Genomic DNA, 18,097 nt, shown 5'->3' with positions numbered 1-18,097 from the left:
TTGCAGGTGGTTTGAACAGGAATAATCACTTGAACTATTGCCCTCGGTCATTCCATTTATAAAATGGAATCATTTGTTGTTATTCTATTAAGAGGAACATCTGATGAAATCAAATCCACTAACCATTCATTTTGACAAATTGTTGATTCGTACACGTTATGCCTTGAAGAGCATTTTGAATTGAATGACACTAATAATATACACAGTCGCTGTAGGCATTCGGTGTCAAGTTAAGGAATCTCCTTTATTGAATGAACAATGCTACAACATTCCAATATCATTTCTGTGAAGATTGTTTTATTAAATTGCAAAAATCAATTATCGAAAAGAGTTTTTTTTCTTCTTATGTACTCGACGAGCTTGATGCTTGCGTATGAGGGGACCCAAATCAATACAACGTATCCCTAAGCCAACGCTATCGCCCAAAGAAGCTGATAAGTTCATTACTTAAGTAAACCCTCTCACAAATTACAAAAACCGTTCACGATATTGTCTTATCTTAAGGCGGAACACGATACAGAATGCAAACAAAAAAAGCAGAAAGATAGTAGTGACGTCATGAGGATTGTCTTGCGTTACCAATGGCCCCCCGCGGCACGTGAACCGTAGAATGGGTAAGCGAAGTATTGTATTTCGGAATGGGATAAGGGTGCGGTAACGGTAAGGAGGTTTATCTTCTACCTCCTCTTCTTTTTCTTATTTTTTGTCTTCTTCTTCTTCCTCTACTTCCTCTTTATTTTTGTTTGCACAAAAGCATTTTTTTATTCTTTTTCTATTTTCTTTCTTCTGGAAGTTGCTGGAGGAGTATTCCGGTACAATAGCGCACGGAACACGTGCCTTTATTCCGCGTTGAATCAACCGCCCTGTATTCAACAATACGCCAGGAACCTCCGTAAAATATGAAGTGTGTTTGGACTCCGGACTCTCTGTAACCAACGTGTAATCATCTTGTGTTGTTCTCACTTCTTCACGTCGACTTGATGGGTGTATATTATACCCTCTGTTCAAACATCCCTGGGGCCTGAAAAGCAAACCACGCCCCAAAACCAAGTCCGCAACGAAATTCACTGTCATCGTAAAAGAGGTCTGGCTTGGCACATCGCAAAAAAACAAAACAGACTTAAGGTAAAAAAGGGAACTATATTTGAGGTGGTTTTCTTACACCCCTCGGGCTGAAAGCAAACCATGCCCCAAAACAGAGTAAATTCCATGTTTTCGTCGAATAGGTCGATATTTTGGTTTGACACATTGTAGAACAGAAAGGTTGGAAAATTAACAGTTTTATTTGGTTTTCTTACATCCTCTGGCTAAAATCCAGACCACGCCCAAAAACCTAGTCCGCATGGAAAGGTTAGAAAATTCACTGTCATCGTAAAGAGAGGTCGAGATTGTGGATTTATCGTGTACGTACACGAAAGGTTATCGTGTACGCAAGACGCGGCATCACCTTGTCTTCCTGAACCGAAGCCGCATTTTCTTCAAACAAAGTTCCATCTTCTGAGGTCAAAGAGGAGGTTGATTTTCAACTTTAAGAGAAACTAAACCACGGAAAATGGGAGGAAAACATCGTGTGCTTTCTAAATCTCTCTCTCTCTTTCTCTCCATCTCTCTCTTTATTATGTATGTCTACTTCACTGCGTATGATACACTTAGTTAGCCTTCGTGTGAAGCCCGGTTCATACTTCATGCGAATGCGAATGCGAAGCGAATTTGACGTGAATTTGACGTCACAACTATCCTTTCGCAGCGATATTCGCAAGTGAGTTGAAAAGAGCTGAACTGCTGCGAATATTCGTTGCGACTTTTGATACGTCAACATTCGCTTCGCATTCGCATTCGTAGGAAGTATGAACCGGGCTTAAGACTCTGCTGTGAGTCGAAACGTCAGGCCATTAATTATGTTTTTGAGGAAAACATCAAATAGAACAATCTTCAACGACCTTGTAAACATACTTGTCGAAAGTGTAAGACACCACTTGGTTTTAGTCCGGAGTAACTCAATCTAAGTTGTCTTGAGACATCCATATTCATTTATGCTCCAATTCCATAATCTTTATTAGTCAATGTAAATTAGCCCACAAAAGACGGTGCCGCCACCAATATTTTCCGAAGAACGGGAGTCTAGCTTTTGTAGTCTATTGCGTCCATCTCACATTATTATTTGCCATCTTTTCATAACATTACTGATAACTAATTGCGCTCATTCATTAATCAATTCATGAGTTTTTAATTTCATAATGCAAATATTTAACAACGATTATTAATTACGGCATGATTGGACCCTCTTACCATAGGTAGACGCTCCATGGTTTCGGGACATACATTTTTAATCTGTAAAAATTAGCTTGGGTTAGGTCTCCCCTTTAACCAAACACGAAGGCAGACTGATGTTTATGCTTGATTAATTTCTCTTCTGCCGCATTATACCGTGGACCCATCTTTTTTTTCTGGAGACTGGCCCCACAGTATGGCCTCATATTATCATAGAGTGTTTTAAACCAAGGATTAATTAAGCCGTAATTGCTTTGGGGTGGGACGTCGAGCTCATTGCGCCGTTGAGTGACCGTAAACTACGGTGGTTTTTTTCTCCCGGTAGAGTCCTCACTAATTGGGAAGTCCTGATTTATAGGAAGACGGAATCCCAGGGTCCCGCTTAGAAAAATCTAAGGAGGGATTAAGTTATTTGCGTCAGCCATGATGGTTTTAGGGAAATGGAGGAATTTGATGGAATGTTGACGGACAAATTCTGATGGACTATATGAGGAGGGAAGAGATTGAATAAAACACCAACCGATGAACTTTTCATCTGAGCGGCAAAATCAGCGGGGGTGGTGAAGGCGGAACAAATTTTGATGTTGGAAATTCTTAAATTAACTAATAGTAAATGGAATGGAGAACAAAAGTTTCAATCTAAAAGCTCACTGATTTTCAGTTCATACCAGGGAAATAAATCCGTATTATGAAACTGCAGAAAATAGAATTTAAAGACCCCCCCCCATCATTTTCTTCTTCTTCTTTTTGGTTAATGCAACTTTGCCCAAACAAGGCTTGGTAAGGGCTACAAGAAGAACAATTATCAAAATGTGAAAATAACTGAGGGAGATGAAAGTCGTTCAGAATTCTGGAGACAAACAAACCACACTGTTCAAAACGTCTGGGACAATATCCTCCAATCAGAATCGCTGTTATTTCAAAAAGATGCAACCAAACATTTTGTTCATCGTGATAATCTTTATCATTTTCTAAGATGTCCACTCTGCAAAACCCCAAAGCAATTCTTATTTTAATCTTTCGGAGTAATCTTGGAAGAATCATCTCGGCTTTTTCACCTGGCTTCGAGTTACTGATTGCCGGAATTCTAATTTGTATATATAAATTCTGGAAAAGGTGAATTTTAAAGCCTTAAGTTTCCAAGGCCAGCTGGTCAGGAGAAGCGGAATCGATTAGGAGATTCCCAAAGAGGAAATTACGCTTCTACTTCATTTCAAGATTGTGGTATGCATCGCTTAATAATAACTAATGAATTTAAAAAGGGCGCCCTCTTCTGAATCATGTATGATAAAAACATTACCGATGCCAGCAGGGGTACAGGGCTATGTAAGGTAAAGGTATCTTTAAGTTCTCTGTTTGCGGGACAGACGTACCCCCATGCTGTGGTTTGGCCATTGGCCTGGTGACCAGACTAGTCATTGTCTTTTCTTGTTGCCATTTCTCTTCCATGTTTTAAAATTTTGTCATGAGCTTTTGTTTTTTAATAATGTAAAGGGCGCAATATAACATTTTAAACTGGTATTAGTATTGTTATTATGTAAAAAAAAAAAAAAAAAAAAAAAAAAATTGATGTCGGAAGCTTAACCTGGTGTGAAGAATCAGAATAAACTATGGATAAATGCAAATTTGCTGGTACAACCATGTAATTACTCTCTTTTTGGGTGAGTGTTTGCGCTAAAATTAGCCGTTTTTTGGTTATCGACGTTTCGAACAGTATACTCCGCTCGTCTTCAGGAGAAAAGGAAGGGCTGTTCAAAACTGTTCTTTTCAGAGCCAACACTCCCTTAAAAGATAATTATTACCCAGTTCTCGCAGGTTTACTATTATCTATAGTTTATTCTTATAATATAAGAATATTATGACCCTTGTATACTTATAGACTACCCCTACACCGTCCCCCCCCCCCCCACTTCACATCTTTCTCGATATGCCCGCAGTAAGAAAAGGAAAATGAAGACAAAACAAAAATGTAATTAACGATGAACTGAGTTATTTAAGACCGCGGAAGACTTGCGGCCTTGGATTTATAGGCGTTGAGATGTGAGCTCTTTCTACCGTACCTAAAGTGCAGTGATGAGGTTAGGGTGATGCTAAGACTTATATTCATGGTTTGAATTCTTAAAGGCACTGGACACTGTTGGTAACTACTCAAAATAATTGTTTTGCAAAGAAACTAAATTGGTAACGAGCAATGGAGAGCTGACGATAGTTTAAAACATTGTGAGAAACGTTTACCTCTGACGAAACGTTACTAGTTTTTGAGAAAGAGGTAATTTCTCACTCATAAAAGACTTCTCAGCAGAAGCTTTTTATAGGCATACAATGGTGGTTTTTCTTTCATTATTCTTTTGCAAATTCGATGACCAATTGAGCCCAAATGTTCACAGGTTTGTTATTTTATGCATGTTGGGATACACCAGAAGAGAGAATACTGGTATTTTACGATACAACCAAACCTATCCAGTGCCTTTAAGCCACGTGTGTAAAAATGGTTTCGGTTGAAGGTCAGATTAAAGTGTGATTCAATTCTTGAACTTTAATCATATTAACTTTTCTTTCGTCCACCGATTATCTTTGATTCGTGAAGAATTATTCCATTTGCAATTTCAAAGGATAAAACAGGCATGACCAATCATTAAAACAGTACCTTACCATTTTGATGGGAGGTGTTCATTTTCCTTTTATTTTTTTGAAAAGTCAATGATGTATTTGTGTACTGGAATATGGTACCTTTTCATATTTTGCACAAAATAGTTAATGGCCGGACGTTTCGACCCTAGCAGAGTTTGGGAGAAAGACTCTGTCATTATTTTGCATTTGTACCGTGGTTGGTAAGCAGTTTGCAGCAACACATTCTATGTTTCTATTAATTTTTAATTGTTATGTATGCATAACAAATTGCCATTAGTAAACCCGAAATGTGTTTCCCGTGTTGGTAATAATCAAGTGAATTTGATTTAAAAATGCAGTACTTAGTTGCGTATTGCAGTGACAAACAGGGTCTGCTATGTCGTACTCTAAACCCGCTCTTACCAACCCAGCTTAATGCATACTCGTGATGAGTAAAATCTGATTTTGCTGTAAGGTGGATTTGGACCCATAACGTCTCGTCAAATCTCATGGGAAGTGGCGTATACGACGTCACTATAATTAGCTGCATTGCTTGACTTGCATCTCAAGGTCTAATTAGTCGACTCAACGTTTTCCTCTTTGCGCTTTAATCTACCCATGAGTCCATGCGTTCAGAACGACTGCACCAATACATGCAGTAGTTTTGATCCTCGCTAGCTAAAGAAAACAAAATGGCTGCCGCGTATGTAGTTCAGTCACTGTTCACTGCGACCTCACGTATTGAAACAACACACAGGCAGCACTAATGTACATGTCAGGGATGGAGGTACATGTCATACTCAACATATAAAGAAAAACAGACATGCTCATATACATGAGATGTAACGTAATGACAGGTAATTTCCGGTGAACTGCATCCTGGGAAGATAGATCAGTTCTTAATTAACCTCTTTCAACCCCTACGAGGGACGTATAACGGTTACACACGCCATGCGATCTGGGAGTCCTTTAGTCAAAGAGAGGGAGAGAGAATTTCTGAGACTGATTTCAGTCGTGAGGCGTTCCGAAACCTAATACCTTCTAAGAATAATCACAAGTACCCACGATGTTGCCTGCAGGTTGCAGGTGTAGCAAACGGTGCTGTAGCGGTTCTCTATTATCCATTATTCCTTTTGCAATCCGGATTTCCCCCTCGCGGTTTTTGCCATTTTATCTTTTTCTCTCTCTCTCTCTTTTTTGGAGGGGGTTTGTGACGCAGGGCTGGAAGACAACAGATCTGTGAGAAAGACGTGCGGCCTGAGTACACATCCCGTGGCGGGAAACTTGTTCAGTCATAATTGCTTCTTGGTGATGATGACGGATTTTTATGTGGGTCATGTGACTAATTAGCATAACTGGCAAACGTACGGTATTTTTTGTTGGTAGTGATGATGAGACGTGGTGCATCGGAGAGCTGTTGATGGTACAAAACATTGTGAGGAACGACTTCCTCTGAAGAAACGTATAGGTTTTTAAGAAAGAGGTAATTTCTCGCTCAAATAAAACAACCTTCAGCTGAAGCCTTTAATTGGGCATCTTAAAGCACATAAAGTAATGCAACAAGGGTGTTTTTTCTTTCATTATTCTTTTGCAACTTCGATAACCAATTGAGTCCAAATTGTCAAATCAGGGTTGTTATTTTATGCATACTGTGTTGGGATACACCAAGTGAGAATACTGGTCTTTGACAATTTGCAAAACGTGTCCAGTGCCTTTAAAAGTAATGAAATTGAAATTTTGATTAAGACTCCTGCAGTGAAAGTGTCAGTATTGACAACTGTGGAACTGACATCATTTTGGATGATAGCGGGAGGGATAGGGAAATATAGACTTCTAATATCGCACCCGGGCTCCCCTTTCTGTCACTTCGCCTCGTATTATGATACCCACACTGGCGGGAATGAACCACAATGCACGCAAGTTACCTATATTTTAACCCACTACCGTCACTATCATCAGTTTACGCGCAAAGCATAGCGTCTAAATCAAAATTCGAAATCGAAATTCGAAGAGCGAAGACAAAAGAGTTCTTTTTTTTTTCTTCTTTTTTCTTTTTTTTTTTCGTTGACAGATTCCCGCAATTTGTGTTCTTGCCCGGGCTAGTGTCGTCTGCTTGGCAGGTTTGATAGAGCATCCAAACCAGCACCTGTTCCAGATGGTCTCTGGTCTGTCGACATATCTTTCCTTGTATTCATCGATAAATCTCAGGACTCAGTCCATTCTTTGAAGTCGTTTTACTTCAATTCGAAGTATTTCGACTATGTATATGGCAATGCGGATTCTCATAAGTTTGTAAATGGAAGGTTTATCCAATATTCCTGATTCCAACTTAATTTTCTTCTTGTTTGATTGGCAGGTGTCTAGGCTGCATATAATTGATTAATAAGTATTTGTCAATAATGTGACCCTTTGTGTTAATATCAATACCGTTTGTTTATTATGAAAACAAACAGTAAAATCAGCCTTCATTTGGGTTATTTCTATAATTAAAGTTATATTGACAACATTCTTGGATGACCAAAAAAGTATCACTAAGGGTTGATGCCATTAAAAATTAGTTATTTTGCCACTATGTTTTTAAATAGGGCTAGTTACGCGTAATTTGTCTACTATTTTGAGATGTGACGTTCTGCTTTTGTTATTTTTTTTTTGCAGTCACAAATAATTGCCCTCGTTTTTTGTTCTTCGTGCCATATTTTCGTTCATTCCTATTTATTTTCTATCCATATCGTTCTGTTTTTTTTTTTTCTCTGTTCTGTTTCCGTTCTGGGTTTTTTTTAATCCATAGCTTTCTCGTATATTCTTCCTACACCTCTTATTTGTTTGGCTGCATTTAGCATCTACCTTTGCCTGTTTTTTATTTTGCAATTAATTTTATATCACATAACTCGAGCCGATATCTATATTTCGAGGCAAGGCACTCATAGACCGTGAGATGTGGCAACCATGTACCATTGCTCACTCATGTAGAAACGTGAATTATTTTTGTCGGCTCAGCGCCAGGGTTACCTGTCTTTAAGGAGGATTTATTTCACCTGCCTAGATTTGAAGGTGTTCATTATTTCTTCACCGGTTTAAAGTCGATATAAATTCCCTCACCTCAGCCTGTTTGTGACCTTGTTTACCTTCGCAAGGTTACATAAAGATCACAACCGAGGTGATCATTAAGAAAAATTAATTAAGTAAAGAAACACCGCCCTCAACGTTTCACTGATTCTCATGTCGAGATAAAGATAATTGATTTTACTAGATTGGGGTTTTGGTTTTGTCACTCCTGACTGACCAAATATTGGGATAAGTGCTAAAATCTTATCCTCGGTAGATGAAAAAAAAAAAACTATAAAATCTGGCCCGGGAAATATTATAAGCCTTCGTGTGCGTTATAACACTGGATGCTGGAGCAAAGGCATCTGTATGCTATTATTGACCAGGCGAGCGTTAAATGTGTCCGTCCTTGAATTGTAGATGAATCTTTTCCACCTTGCTGGGAATCTTTCTGCGAAATGTTTCATTACATTTTCGTACCCGGTGTGTGGGGAGGAACAAGAAATGGACAAGAAGAGCGGAGCGGCGGCGTCATTCAGAATGCAAAAAGGTGGGAATTTTGCGGCTTGCACTCGGCTTACGGGAAGGACTTATTATAAAGGTCAGGGCATCAGTGCTAGACGGGTATCGGCAGATGAAGTGATATTGATGCAGCTAGCGTCCTTTTTTGAGAACCCCATTCACCCCCCCCCCCCCCCGTCCTTCACCACTCCCTCCTAACGAGAAAAAGGGCGAAAAACAGGTGAAATGGGAAATAGGATTGGACAATTTGGCGCGAGAGACTCCGAGTAGACGACAACATTGCTGGAGATGATTATAATTATAATTATATAGAAGAAAAAACGCGCCAATAAAGTGAAAAACGTAGCTTGAGTTTGGCTGTTATTGGAATGACAGTCAATGCTGAGTGATTATCGTTATGTGAAATCACGCAGATGCCTTCTTCATCTCGCTGTGGTTTCCTCCCCTCAAGTATATTATATAAAAAGGCGGGAAAAGAATATGCCAAAAATCGTTTTTCACTTTGGTTGTTCTTCTTGTGGTTATTGCCGAGGGAGTGAATGACACCACTTAGAGTGCTAAGTGTTAATGAAGAGATTCGAAGACGGTCATTGGCGCTCCTTTTTCTTCTTCTTCTTCTTTCTTTATCGTGCTATCAAAAGGCGATCGATCAAGCAGTATTGTCCCTGATGAAGTGACCATAAGATTGAGTCAGTCATCAGCTACCACTTCGCTGAGATCTTTCACAAATTACTGCTCAGAAAACTACTGTTCACGTTCTGTTCCCTGTAGGCGTACGGTTTGTAAAGCACGTGGTCCATTTTGTCTACACAGGTTTTTTTGTCAACGAGATTTTACGGTAGTTTTTTTCCTCAGTTATAAAGAGCGCCACCAAGCGTCGACGGTGTTGACCTTGAAAGATATTTAGGTCAAAGTTCATACTATAGACCTATGTCACGGTGTGGTCATCTTGATTTACATTCCCACCTATTGATACCAAACTGAGGCTGGCCGAAATAATAGTCTGGTACCATGCGCAATGAATGTTAGCACTCGTTACTGTTATTGGAAACAGGGAACATGACCAAGGTGGTAACAGCACGATAAAGGTCTTTATTATCCGGTTAGGGAAGTTTATGACTGAGTATTGTACTTTATTTGTGTTGGCAATTATTGAATAAAGCAAATGATTTTGGTTGTGATTTTTGTTAATTCAGAAAAACACAACTGTGTGAAACAGCTTGAGAAGGACATAGATGAACAAATGATTGTTTGGTGACAAATCGTATTAGCTGTCTTTTTAAAATGACATATTTTATCAAATTAAGACAGAAACAAAAATCAACATTTAGAAAAGTTATAGAGCCACTTATTTCTCACCCAGCGGGGGCGGAAGAGAAAGCCGGTCATGCCACTCGAAAAACAGATAAATTCAAGTGAACCTAAAATTTGCATTTGATAAATGTCCCAACACTTCTGAAGTTTGCCGGTAGTTTAGTAGGTTCGTCAAAAACAGCGACGTTTCTGCCACCTTTTGTGATGTATAATTCAGTGCGGAATCGGTTATCGCACACGTGTTGTTAACGAATGGATGAACTCACAGACAAAGTGTCTCTCGGCTTCGAAGTTTGGCACCAGGCAATAATTCATATCTCGTGACAGCTGGAGGGCGCTCTTCGCGTAAATAAATCAATAGTTGTTATTACTATGTGATGGTATTGTATTCATTTATTTAAAAGGTGTTCACAACATTTTGTAAATGAAAGACATTCGTGGTAGTAAATTTCCCTTGAAATGCTATTGTTTGTGAGAAATTAGTAAAACAGTTTAGCCAATTTAAGATATAGTTGACTCATTAATGTGTGATTACTTTGTTTGAGTCATTTAGTTTGCATACACTTTAACCACAGTACACTCGTATAGTACGGTGTCCACCTTACCTCAAAAAGGCCCCATTTCTAATTAGTTTTTAGCTCGCGAGACCAAAAGGGAAAACACTTTGTTGCGTGTTTTACTATATCACAGTTATTTAAATGACCGATTGAGCACACAATTTAACAGGTTTGTTATTTCGTGTATTATGTTGGGTCACTTAACATTTTGGACACTGGTCTTTGATTATTAATGGTTTTGTTAGTATTAAAGAAATCACAACTTATATATAAAATAACAGGCTCAATCGGTCATCGGAGTCGGGAGAAAACAACGGGAAAACCCTCCCTTGTTTCCGCACGTTTCGCCGTGTCATTCATGACGTGTGTTTAAATAAATCTTATCGATATCGAGAATTAATAATTGTTTTAATATTTTCTCAAAAAATAAAGCATTTCATGGAATAACATTTCAAGGGAATGCTTTCACCATTACCTTCTGTAAACCATGTAAGTTATTTGTAAATCTGTGAACTTTTAATTTTTGTTCTGTTCAGAAAGTATCCAATGGTTTTAATTGTGTCGTTAGCAAAACCAGCCATGGTACTATCATTGTCTTTATGGAGAGCCGTGTATGGCTTTATCGGTAAAACTGGCATTGCCATATTTAATTATTCTGCATGTCAAACTATCATAACAATTATTTTGCTTTTTTGCGGTATTGTCGATGGACCGATTGCAAATGGTGTCGCCGCACTTTTGTCTTACTGGTGAGTCGTTTTGTGTGAAATGGTAATATTTTTCTTTGTTTGGGAATATTGTGTGTTCAGTTTTGACTTCAGTAATTGCAAATAGGTATGTCGGATAACACTGAAACATGTACCTACATTGATTCATCACATCATATGAGGAATATTGGAAAAGTCACATCTTTTATAACTCAGAAATACTGGACACCCTTTCCCCGCATAAGTGATTTTTTGTATTCTACGAACACAGCCCGGTTCACTCTAAAACGTGTCATGCTTTATGAGTACCATTTTGTGTTTTTGTTTATTGGAATAATAAAAGAGAACGTTGACCGGGTTTAGAAAGCCCCAGGGTTCGAAACACTGTCCCCACATCATAATGAGATCGTTCGGGTTTCCAGTCGCCAGCCCACATCCATTGCCTCGGGCGCCCTCTCTCGAGCTCATTCCCCTCTATGTGTTTTCATGGCTGTGTTTATGAAGCCTGTGGAGAGGAGAAACCAAGCTGAAACCACCGCTGGTCGCGAACCCCGACGTACCATGTTGCCGTTAACGTTTGTTTCTTACACCCCAGTATTAAATCAATGTAAGACTGGCTTTCCCGCTCCAGTCTGACTTCATATTCTTCTGTACATGGCGCCTAAACACACTCAGTATACAGTTGCAGACGAACGCTCCAATATTCGTAGACACGATCCAGAATCAGATCATTCGTGCCGTGCGTTTCTGTGTCTCCGAGGCAGCCATTTTAACACGCATAGCCTCGTTCAACAATAACACAATTTCGACCGGCCATACATTGTAAATGCCCTAGCCTCGTGCAAGAACCCTATAAATTTACACAACGCAACTATGAATATTTTTATTTTCTGGAGAAGCCATAATCAGCATTGATTACTTGGGCAACGATATCAAGCATCACTCAACGTACGGTGCTAGAGAATTTAGACTCTGGTTCGTGATGCATCAAAGTGGTGATTGCCCTGGGCAGACGAAAAGCACCGTGGTTGCTGAGAGAAATTTGGCGCCAAATACCCCGGTGTGTGCGGTTAGAACGAAGCGTTGAAGAGGGCACCGATAGCTTGGTTGCCTGGAGCATAATATGAAGAAGGAGGTAGCTCAAGAAAATAAACAATCTCAAAAACTTGAAGTTCGTTTTAAGATTGTCCATCGCTGAACATCACGTTGTATCATAGATCATTTAAATGCGTCCCTTTTTGCCGCCATTTTCTCCATTGGGGATGAATTCCCGCGTGGTAATTTGTTGTTGCTGTTTTGAGGTGTTTTTTTTTTAAAGTTATGTTTACTGGTCATTAATTAACCATATCCTTACCATAGACTACTTTGTCGACTGCATACCCCTCTTTACCACCATTGGCGACATCAGTTGTCCAAGTTTACGAACAAAAACAAACATGCAAGCCTGAGCACAAGGGCCATTGGAATAAAGCTGTAGTTTTTGTCCATGTTCAACCTCCATACCTAAGCATTACCATCATTAGAAAGCAAAACATCAGATCTTTGATCAAGAACTGAGTTTTACATCAAGAGGTTCTGGTGTTATTTTTGTTTTATCATCATCATGAAAATACTTGTTGAAAAATGCTCACATTATTATGATATGGGTTTGTTTATGTTTGTGTTTTAAAACTCACACATTTGGAGGAGGAGTAAACAACATTCAAAAGGGACCAATTTCACAGCGCTGCTAAGCACAAATATTTGCTTAGCAAGAAACTTCTCTCTTGATAAAAACAGGAATGCCAACCAAATTTCCACGTGATTTTCAGGACAAGCAAAGAACAGGTGAAAATCAAAAAGAAGCAACATGCAACAAATGAAAATTTGGTTGGTCATGTTTTTATCATGAAAGAAATTTCATGGTAAGCAACTTTTGTGCTTAGCAGCTCTGTGAAACTGGGTCCAGGTCCGATAAACCAAATGCTATGAACTACTTTGTTTGTTTCAATGAGCCACGGTATGGGAGTTGCAAACGCATTGTAAAAAAGCAATCGGTACATCCTTATGGGTTAGGGTTAGGGTTAGGGTTAGGGTTAGGGTTAGGGTTAGGGTTAGGGTTAGGGTTAGGGTTAGGGTTAGGGTTAGGGTTAGGGTTAGGGTTAGGGTTAGGGTTAGGGTTAATGGGTCTTAGGCCGTGTCCGAATTGGCGACTTTGGCTACAGCTTCGTCTAGATCAGCGCGTCTGTCAGTGTTGAAGAATAGCAGACGCGCGCGCCCTAGCCGTAGCTGTAGCCGAAGTCGCCAATTCGGACACGGTCTATTGTAATACGACAAAGTGACCCCACCCCTTTTCAGAAAGGTAACAATGAGGGCGCTGTGAAACTTGTCAGGACGAAGCAAAAGAGAGTGGAACATGGTGGCGCCCTTTTTACACAATAACGAAGTGTCACAATATAATTTATTACCAACTGCCCGATTATGGAATTAAGTTCAGATCCTAGCGGCTGCAGCATAAAGCCTATACGAGTAAAGACTCTATCTCTTCATACATTCGAAAATTCTTGTCTAATATTTAATCATCGGTTCTAAACTCATTCTTTTGAGTCACCAGTAGCATTTTATTTCTTTGTGCGATCAACCATGCTTTATTATTGTAAATATTATTTTTGTGTAGTTTCAGTAAAAGAAGTGTTAACATGTAAATATACCAATATAAACATCACTTACTTTACATCAACGTCTTGTAAATGTCACAATTCTCACTCCGCATAGATGGGTGTCAATTCGTATAGATTTTCTTTGACGTCGCTTTAGGCAGATTCCTTGGCTCCTCAACGTTACGTGAAGAACACTATTCGGGCGTAATTGACCCTTCAAGCACCACACACAGGTCCAGACTTTAAAACGAACCATCGATACACGATAACTGATCATGTGTCTTTATTTCATCTAAACTTAATGTTTATAGCCGACTTGTGATCTTCGTTGAAACCAAACCTCTTTCAACCTCGATCTCCCTGTGAGCTCTCCCTCAGCCTAAAGTCAAGGTGAACACTACACCATGCAAGAAAAGACACACACAGCAGCGAACAATCAAAATTTCGAAGCCAACGTTCACTCGAACCTTATGCCTAATTTCGACTTGCTTGTTTTTCTGCAACATTTTCGGCGATAATTGTTGTTCTTCAAACTAGGTATTATTTTGTGTAGTGCTTATAGAAAAAACTGTAATCATTCTACGTATAGTGCACATCAACCTGGTTATGCGTCTGGAAATGTTAATACAGAGACGACCGCAGCATGATACAAGTCTAAAGCTGGCCCAATGCAGATGTATGAGGGCGTGGGTCACAAATGCAGGGTTATTTTTTTGCAAGAGCTAAATGGTCAGCCCATTGTGCAAACGGCCACTATTGTTTTGTTTTTTTACGTGTTTCGAACATTATCTTAGTATGTTCTTAAATAATGATTTTATTTGTTCATCTGTGCAACTGATCCAGCACGACTGATTGACAGAATCTGTCAAGAACTACACTACTGTGGTATACTGCTAGCAATAATAAGAGCAATGGAGAGCTGTTGATAGTATAAAACGTTGTGAGAAACGTCTCCCTAGTTTGGTGGAAAGAAGTAATTAGTTAGTTTAAATTTTTACTGATTTTTTATTGTTTGCATTAGGGATACGCCAAGAGAGAATAGTTGTCTTTTACAACTTTTCCAGTGCCTTTCATTTTATCATTGTGAAAGGGGTTGCTTTGATTGATGAACACTTAACTCAGTCGTTCCAGAATGTAATATAATAAGGTATCCAATGAATGTCATGCTCTTGTTAGGGTCGAGCTTGCTTTACCTGAAGTGCGCCCTCTTTCGATAATTGCAAAACCTTCTTAACGGAATTTATAAAAAATAAATATCGGTTGCTGTACTTAAAAACATACCATTCACTAAGTAGTGCGCCCTCTCTTTGTCGGTTTTCTCGGCACGAGGCTGTGATCTGAGTATAGTTTTGATTTTTTCCGAAATGTTGACTGCTTATTTGATGTGCTTTATGTTGCGAAAAGGAAATACTTTGAAAACTTTCCTGGCGAAGGTTTATTCTGTCTATGTGTGTAAAACATGATCAGTGGGTGCGGGCGGTGTGTTCTTGGGTGCTTAAAGGCAGTGGACACTATTGGTAATTGTCAAAGACCAGTCTTCTCACTTGGTGTATCTAAACATATGCATAAAATAACAACCCTGTAACAATTTGAGCTCAATTGATTGTCGAGGTTGCGAGATATCAATGAAAAAAAAAACACCCTTGTCAAACGAAGTTGTGTTCGAAGACCTCAAATTTTAAACTTGAGGTCTCGAAATCAAATTTGTGGAAAATTTCTTCTTTCTCGAAAACTACGTCACTTCAGAGGGAGCCGTTTCTCACAATGTTTTATATACTATCAACCGTTTCCCATTACTCGTTACCAATTAAGGTTTTATGCTAATAATTATTTTAAGTAATTACCAATAGTGTCCACTGCCTAGAACATGTAGGTTCACTGTTCATGCATCTTCCACACGAACGATGATGAATAGCGCCATTTTGTACAGTGTTGTTCTAGACAGATCCCTGCTGATCAAAAGGTGGTGTGTGATTGTTCCCGGTGGTGTTTTCGTCGTTCGGGCGTGCGAAAAGCGCACTCGAGCCAAGAACTCACCGCCCGAACTCGCCTGAACCGATGAGTACCGGTGTCGCAGGCAGTGGATTTTATTTAATAGCGCCCTCTCTTGATTCAACGTATTGGCCTATAAAATAATGTTTACCTTATGCGCGCATACCATAATAGCTCTATGGCTCATACACATCACCGGGGTCATAATCACATAGTAATGACGTTGAACCAACTTTGCTCACTGGCTTAACAAGTTATGCAAAATCGGACACTTCTGTTCGGGGGTTACACTAACTGGCGTCTTATTTATTTCACAGAGATTTCTTAACACCATTTTGTCCCTTTTGTACGAATCATCGTCCCACGCACAATATTACTATTAACTTCTCAATCATTAGAGAGATGGCGATTGGCATTTGTTTTATCTTTTTCCATGGGGGATTAGAGGAATCATTTTGATAATAAAAGTTGGGATAATTTCCCCACGGCAAATGGCGGACTATTGTCGAGAGATGCTCCCCTTTGTAGTTAGCAATTATTTATGCAAACGATTCTGTGCATTGAGATAGTTGCAACAACTATTACGATTATGGAAGCCATTTCGGTGCAAAAAAAACATGTGTGCCTATAGGGTGCCAGCCTATACTGCACTTTGGGTTGTGCTTCATTTGGTTAGAAAATGGCGGTAAGCAACCACGTGACCAAAGAACACTCATTCAAATCAAAACACAGAAATCAAAGACATCATACATAGTTTGTTTCCCATATAATACAACTGGAATTTTATTGACTGAAAAATTATTACATTTCTAGACCTACCTACCCCAAACTTCACTTCTTTGATATGTACACAGCCTGGCTTTACAGGCAGTTCGACCGTGTCAGAATTTGCGCTACGGCTATGGCTCCACGTCAACGTGCGTTGATGAAGCACAGGCTACCCTTAGCAACTGCCACAGCCGCACTGCCGTCGATTTGGACACGGCCTTAGTTAAAAAATATAGCCAGTTTTGTATCAACAGAGGGCGTCAATAAGCTATGAAGTAGTCATGACTGGGTACAGTTCTTTCGGTTCACAATTTCATATACCTGTATATTATTGCTAAACATATATCTTGCTTTAACAGAAACACGTCGTTAGCAAAAATGCCATAAAGTTCACATTGTAGGCACTGTTACCGTGCTCATCATTGCAAATTTAATTAGTAGCGACAGCAACACTACCGCTTAGCAATATTACTTTCTGCTAATGAGCTCGTGCCCTAAACCCACCACTTAATTGTAACCAGTACCCTTTCCGTGGGGACATTGTCAGACAACTTTCAACATGCAATTTGGGGCAACCAACCAACTGATCTTTTGTTAATCTATTGTAAATTTATTTGTAGATATCATTGCACTCAAAGGAAGGAATGTTTAGAAGTGGAAGATGAAGGTTTTAGAAAAAACTTATAATAGAGCGTCAATAGGAGACTTTCTGGACGCTTGGTGGTAGCAGACTTACCAGGTAAGGTAAAACAAAATCCATCGTTCTCGATAATGTCCACATGCTCAGAACTACGTAAACAGTGGACTTTTACCTGGTTGGTCTGCTGCCACCAAGCGTTCCAAAGTCTTCACTTAGATATTATGGTACAGGGTTCACATTGTAGTAAAAAAAAAAAAAACTTGCGAGAAATGTATCTTTCAATCTGTGCAATCCGAGTGACCTCATTTGCAAAATTTGCATCGGGGATCAAAAATATTAATTTTGGTTTTTACCCATAATACACCGATTTGTTTTAGCACTGTATACTAAGTACTTTCCCGAGTCGAAGTGGTCCGTATGACACAACCATAGTTTCTTTGTGCTATTTACATGGTTACTGTTTATGCAAAGGTCCGGATCTTCAAAGCTGCTATTCACTTTCGGAACAATCCGATCCGGTAGTTGGTATAGGCCTACATTTCAGAGTTTTTTTTCACAACTGTCAAACTTCTCAAATACCCAGAAAGGCAGCTCTTCCCATTCTTACCCTTCTTATGGACACGATTAAATATGGAGGGTATAATATTAACTTAATATTTCATTTTCATTATATAATATTGCACGTCTTAGTATTGTTTTTTTTGTTATTCTTATTATTACCAATTGAAATACCAGTCAATGAAATAAGTTACCAACGTTTGATGTAATAACCCGCATATCTAATTTAAATGGAGCTATAATTGTAAAAACTTCGATTATAGTCAGAGAGGATTTGTTAATTTATACTTCATCTCCTTCAAGAGCTAAAGGGAAAGTACACGTTTGGCAATCACTCTAAAAATCAATGACAAAAATCCCCTCTCCTTTCAGGGGTCGATTTCACAAAGATCTAAGATCTAATCAAGTGTGATGTCACAATACAAATGATGAACTTGATTGCTTTGTGAAATCGGCCCCAGTTCGTTTTCTCCA

Source organism: Asterias rubens, chromosome 21, assembly GCF_902459465.1.
Source record: "Asterias rubens chromosome 21, eAstRub1.3, whole genome shotgun sequence".
NCBI classification, from domain to species: Eukaryota; Metazoa; Echinodermata; class Asteroidea; order Forcipulatida; family Asteriidae; genus Asterias; species Asterias rubens.
The sequence above is the reverse complement of the archived record's forward strand: the minus strand, read 5'-3'. Positions refer to the sequence as shown.